Source organism: Anopheles nili, chromosome 3 (genome assembly GCF_943737925.1).
Source record: "Anopheles nili chromosome 3, idAnoNiliSN_F5_01, whole genome shotgun sequence".
NCBI classification, from domain to species: domain Eukaryota; kingdom Metazoa; phylum Arthropoda; class Insecta; order Diptera; family Culicidae; genus Anopheles; species Anopheles nili.
Window position 1 is genome coordinate 18,207,187 of NC_071292.1, and position 7,089 is coordinate 18,214,275.

A 7,089-nucleotide genomic window follows, 5' to 3' on the forward strand; every position below is an offset into this window, starting at 1 on the left:
AATCGGCCGCATTTACCGCCGTCAGCTGAACGGGCGCTCCGTTCGAGCGAACCACGCCACGCCAGAACGCTCAACGTACGATCTCTTCTCGCTTTTGCTTCGATGGGGGATTACATTTTGGTGGGGGTGGGGAGAAAGGGGGTTGGAGAGAGGGGTTGGTGAGGCTGGCGTTTTGTCGGCCTTCCTGTGTCTCGTTGTGGTAGAAGCAAGGAGCAACGGTGAACGGGGAGGTGATTTTTCCCAACCCGGAACAGCTCCGGATGCTGGAGGACGTTCCTGAGAACGCGGCGCACCAGCAGCGGATGGTTGGTTCGGTTCCTTTGCGTTGGCGAAATGAAATGCGAAATACTGCTCGGTGAGGCGGAAACCGTCAAACAGTGATTTATTTCACGACCGTCTGCCCGCGTACACGGGTTTTGGCTGGGGTGGGGTTGGTGCTGTTTGGCCCATATTTTCATGCTTACTGGCGAAGTGTTTGTTGACCATCGTTATGAATTGTAAGTGTCGATCTCGTCGAGCTGGGGAGAGCGGGTTTTTTCTTTGCTTGGGGGCCATTTTCATTCAGCCTTCCAACGCCCCGTGGATGCAATGTGGTTTCGCCCGAACAATTTCACGAAATTGGCCAATAACGGATGAATCGTAATACAGGGGCGATGTCCTTGGGATGTGTTGTGCCGAATGGAGTGATGATACAGGCGTACAGCATCCTACACTTGGTTCCATATCAATGTTTTCTAGGTCAGGTTGTATTTGTGCAGGTTACTTCATGAAACGGTCCAAAGCAACCGTTACCGTGTTGTATCATACAAATCACTCACAAATACCATTTGGAGCGTATCAAAAGGGCTCATATTAATATGTTCTGCTATAACTTTATTTGATTCGAACAAACTTCTGCGTTTATTTTTATCTTCTATCCCCAACAGCCCGATGCCTAACATATTCATTTGATTCTCAAAACACGAAACGATAACGGGAAGTAATCATAAAGGCACAATAACGGATTGTATTGTAACTCGAATAAATAACTTTCGAAAGGGCGGAAGAAGAACTAAGTCTGAATAATAGTGCAGCCATCTAACGTTAGTTTGTTGGGCGGCTATGGAAATCGAAATCGTTCCCAAGAATGTACTGCAAATTGCACCATGTACCATTGTACCATGAATTGCAACGGTATCGCGGCAATATACACCCGAGCTTCAAACAATTCAATTAAATCAAAAAATCATCTACTCAACTGTTTTAGCTTAAAGCACAGTATGTACGAAACTATAGTAGTTTTAACTAACTCGTGGGACATTAGGGAAATATCCCTTTGAAGCAAGCTTACAGCAGACAATAAATACGTACTTGATGAAAGGAATATTCTGATATTTAAAATAAATACTTATTTAATACTGAAACTCGACAGTGTTTTTTTTTTCATTATTATTATAATAGTGACGGCCTGGTTATATTGTTCTTAAACTACATTATTCGTAATACAAAATACAATACATAATATAAAAATCATTCCACTAGTTAACAATTCTGAATTTTCGAATTATAAAATTCCAATTTTACAAATTACATGGCTGGTGGAAATTTCCTCCCATCAACCGTACGGATTGCACCTTGTCACGACAGTGTTTTCAAGCTTAAACAATCGAATTGAAGCGAAAATAGGGTTCCACAGTTCACAAGCGAATGAACTGATATTTGAAAATCAGTTTCCTCTATCTGAAATCCATTGAATAACAGAATACATCGTTTTTTTAATTGTATGCATGTTCCGATATGATTCTTAAATGTGATCAGTGCCCATTTCTGTAAACCACAAGACAATTTGTCGTATGCTATGTAGCAGATTGAATCTTCTTTTAGTGGTTGAAATGAGTAGCATCACAAGAGAAAATATATAGCTTTTGTTATTTTTTTTATTTTAATAATCAGTCAGTCTTTTTTAAGTTACCAATAACCATAAGAGCAAATTTAATATGATGAAATATATTTTAAAATTAATGCATACTTATTTTGGTTTGAAATATTCACCTTGATGGAGACGCCTGGTAGTTTGTACAATTTTTCAATCCAAAGTAGAGATACTTAATTCTACGGTAATATCTGTACCGGGAAATGAAAAAATGGAATAGTTTTAAGTTTTATAATGAAGTTGAATTGTTAAATTGTTGAATTGGCTCAAACTAGGCGCCAACAAGATAGACACAACACACTCTAACGCCTCGCGTTGCGTTCCCGGAAAGGTGCTTAAAGCAGGTTGCCCCATCAAAGCCGTCGAATGAACGTCGCTCGCTTTACTATCACTCGGAGGCTGCGAAAAACACGTGCTGCATTTCTCTCACAACTGAAATGTCATCATCAGCTGGCACTCACGCGTTTTTAGTACCGTTGACTTTCCCGTTCGCGCATTCGCGTTTCCCAGTCGAGTCGACCAGCAAAAACCGGCAAAAGCACAAGTTAATGCTCCTCGCTACCGATCTGCTCCCCCTTGAGCCACTCCCATAGATCAGCTCACGTGAATGCTGTGAGTTTTAGTACACGAGCCCACGCACTCAGTCCGGCAAGGATGGTTTAGAGAGAAAAAAAACCAATCATAGAGCCGGACCATTCGGTCGTGAGTGACCGTGAGCGCTTCTCAAAACGGAGCGCGACGTCTGGTGCGCCTCGACGGGTTGGCTCTGCCGCAGTCGACTTCAGTGCGAATCGAGCGGTTTGTGTCGCTGTTTGCAGCCTCGCGTGCTTTGCGCAAAAAGTTTCCCCGCTTGCCTCGAAACCGTTAACGGGTGCTGTGTGTGTGTTTTATTTTCTCTTCTCTGCTTGATTGCCGCATGCCGATACGTGGAAAAGTGCGTACAGTGTTCGATACGCCAGCGAGCCCTTTCATCGGCCAGCGACGTGTTGGCGGTGAATTTGAGGGCACTGGTGTAACTTGCGGCTCGGTTTGATTGATGTCGGATTACAAGTACGGCCCGCTGGGACCCGAGCACCAATCACCGTTCGATCCCTGGCGTGAGATAGTGACGGTGTGGATGTGACAACAAACACCGGAAATGCTTGATGGTGCAGTACTTTAAGCAAGCATCGGCTCAACAATTAATGGTATGAAATAATCATCGCCGTATCTGCTACCTCCTTCGCAGTACGCAGCATTCGCCTGGGCACTAGGCGAAGGAAATATCGCTGCGCGTGATTGTGACAGCGTTGATTAATGGTAGCAATGTTTTCTTCGCTGTCATGAGAAACAAAGTAAGCGACGAGTAGGCCATGAAATTCTGATTGGAAAATAAATTGTGTGTGAGTGTATGTTTGCACGCTCCTTACAGCAAGCAACGGTTCTTCTGTGGCGACATTTCATGCACCCGAAATGTCCAACGTTCGCATGCGGTACTTAGGTGCTCGACACATCCTTCAGTGGTGTGGTATAGTAGTTGTGTTACGTGGTTGTGCTTGAACAACTTTGCCAGTAATTCTTCTTCGGGTCGTTCTTCTCGCTCCGCATACAGCGGAAGAAGTTAAAATAAATATCGTGTCAATTAAGTGTCGCGCTAAGTGCCCAGACGGGATGAACAATATTTACTCGAGTGATATCGATGGCGACGTAGCAACAACACGCTGTGTATGCTGATCGAATAAATTATTCGTACCGATATTGAACACGAAAACATAGCGCGAAATGGTTTTTTGGAATATGTCACAACGATTTCAGCAATAGAAGCAGTGAGCATCGGTCATCAAAGTTACGCATTCATATTTTTTAGCGTTAGGTGAGTTTGAAAACAAAGTTGGTACTATATTTTTTTCAAAGCTTATAGAAAAGACGATGTTTTTAAACGACATTCGATTACGGGGAAACTACCGAAGGCGACATGCACAACACTCTCTGCTTGGTGTGCTTGTTGCTTGCAATATTAATAGCATATATTTTAAACTATTAGCTCCGGATACGAACTAGGGCACCACCTCACACCAAAGGCGCTAAACTGAGCGGAGCCCATTCATATTAAATTAGCATATTTTAGGTCGAATTGAACGAGCTACCTTCCGTGTGCCTTCGATAGCATCCGGCTCCGGGGAAGGAAACTAGAACTTTGTTGAAAGAGCAAATTGATTATGTTATGTTAATGTTGTCACGTACCCAATAAGAGTCCCCATTGATGTCTCGCCCCAATATCAAGGGTATGCGGGATCGTGGGTACACACTAGCGATCGGGGGGAGGCGACTTATTTGACACTCCGCCGAGCGGATTTGTAGTAAAAAAAATCCCTAGCTGGGAAGAGGCTTGGCAACGGAATGCGAAACGATTATGATTGGATGGAAAGCATTCGATGTCGATATCAAATATATACGAATATGATAGTAATGAAATTTGCATAATTTTAAGCCTAATTTAGTATCACTTGCTGATTATAATAATCCAATTCTATTTCACCACGATCGCTCGGATCGAAACCTACTACCGAAAGTTGTTTACGACGCAATAAGGAATTTAAATTTGCTCAAAAAACTTTTCATTCATTTTTCACTGAAAAAACAACTCCACAAGCGAATTGTAAAATATGTTTCAGAAATTTATTTTTAAATAAACCCCCTTGGCAGAATGCTTTAATCTTCTGGGCATCAAAAGCAAGAGAATCTGTTGGGGACTGCTATCTTAAGCGGTTCCGTCGAATGAACGCTGCATTTGAGATGTCAATATTTTTTTCATCGAAATACCGGGCGAACAAAATCATCAAAGCTCGGATGTCTGTCACACGCATCTTTCCTCTGGCGGGATACAAAAAATTCCGCACACGCTTTAATCTGATTCACCCTTCAATGCACCACCGGAACGCTCAACGTGCGAGGAAATCTTTTACCAGGAAAAAGCTAGGTGCCTACACGAAACGCGAACCAGGCTCAAGACCACGTGCACATGTGCCAGCTGATTCCCTACGCAGACATGTCCGCGCGTTTTCCCAGCCAGCTGACAGCCAGCTTGCCCCCGAGTTGTGACGATGCCGGATGCGTGGTGGAACAGACAAAAACAGCACCGAAAGAAAGGGAGAAAAAAACAAATCTGCAAACCCCTCCAGCGTGCTGCCATTGCAGTCATATGCAAATTCGTGCGACGCTACCGTGTACGACGACGGAGTCGCCTGGACGACAGCAGAGCTCGAGTTCTCGAGTTACATACTGAGCTTCCTCTGAGTCGCCTCAGGTATGACAGTTGTTGCCGGCTGCCATCTGTCTGGCGGATGTTGTTTAATCAGCCCGCTGGGATGATCCAATCTTTAATTCAACGCAACCGAAGCGGCGGCAAAAAGCGCACGCTAATACCTTCGTCGTGCCCGGGCACGCTCGTATCGCGCCATCTCCAGAGGCGGGTTCCAGCAAATTTTCCACTCCAATCAAGCTGCTCCGAATTTGAATGCGTTCAATATTTATAAGTGTTCTTCGGCGGATCATCCTTTATTTTTTAATGCACGGTAAGCCAAATGAGCGTAAGCTTTACGGCTAAAAAAAGGCTACACAAAGCTAAATCTGTTCCAGCCAGTCGGTAATCAGGGCAGATTAGAAGGTTTCGTTTTTATTTAGCGAATTAATAACCTGCCTCGAGATGTTTATCCACAGCCGAACGAACCTAATCTATGGCATTAATTTATCAATCCATTATACTGCTTTTTAAACGTCTGTCTGACTCTTGACTATCCATCACCATTATCTGGTCGGTGGCGGGATGGGAGAATTTGGCCGTATCTCATCGTTTCGATGCAGTGCTTTTGTGTTGTTTTCCACTTCTAACGTCTGTGTGCTTCTCGTGGCGGAAAAGTCACCACTCAAAAGCGAGGCAAAAAAAAACAACAGAATGGCATCATAAACGCGGCCTCCTCTGTGTGCTCGAGCGAAAAGAAATATAACTCCCGGGATCGGAAATGAGCAAAACATTCGGTAGACAAATGAACGCGCCCATCCCTGAGCTGGTGCTGCGATTCGTGCGATAAAATCAACAACTTATTCCGAGTATTGCTTCCACCCAGCAGTGGCGAGGCTCGGTCTATGCTCGAAGGAAATGATAACGCTCGGAGTTTTCAGGGAAACAAAATCGAACAGCTCGCGCACTCGGTCGAACGGACGCCCGGTACTCTCTTCCCTAGGGGGAAAAGGGCCCACTTTGGGTCGAGTGCGATGGTGAAAGTTCTCGATAAAAAGCACTAATTTAGAGCCGTGCTTATCGCTTCTGTCGTCATAAGGTGCAAATGATGCCTTCGGCCCCGTGGCGTGGTCCGAACGTTTCTGGCGTTCCGAGAATACGGAACGGTCCCTCTGTCTCCCCGGGAGCGTTCTTGAGCAGTATTTATTTGGATTTTGGGGTAGTTTTGGATGATTTTTTTCCTTGCTCTCTCTTGCTCTCTGTGGCAGATGCAGAGCTTTTGGGCAGCAACAAAAAAACGATCAACAAAACAACAACAACTTCCAAAGAGACTCGGAAACTCGCCGAGTACAGAGTCGTTCGTTCAGGACGATTTGAATGTCCCGGGCTGGGCTAGTGCCCCCTACGGGCGTACCCAAAGCGCCTGTTTGTTCAGGGTGCTTTATGTTTATGCGCAAAAGTTCTCTAATTGCGTGAAACGAATCGGAAAAGAACTGCTACCGGCCGCTGCTTAGCAAACCGATAATCCCGAAGAGAAACCCCAACCGTCAACCACAAAACCGCTGCAGGAAAAAGCAACCGAAAGGAGTTGCTAAACCAATGGCGGAGCGCCGGGGCGGTTTGCAAGGACATTTCGCCAGACTGCGCAGAGGTTTCGGTTTTAAATTGGAGCGAAGAAACAATCAAATAAGCAAAAAATAATAAAAAAAAGGCCCCCATCATGCGAGTCGCGACCCGTGCTTTGCATGCACTGATTAATTCATGCTGGAAACCGGTTTCTTTGATTGCCTGTTTGTGCTGCGGAGATTCACATTTTCACCACCCACAGCAGCGTGTCGTAAACACTTGTCGGTATGATTTTTACCTGACTGCTTTCACCACCGGCGGGCGGTTGGAGTGTGTTTCATAATTTATTCAGCAGTTTTCGCGAGTCACAATGATTAATTCTGCACCCGTG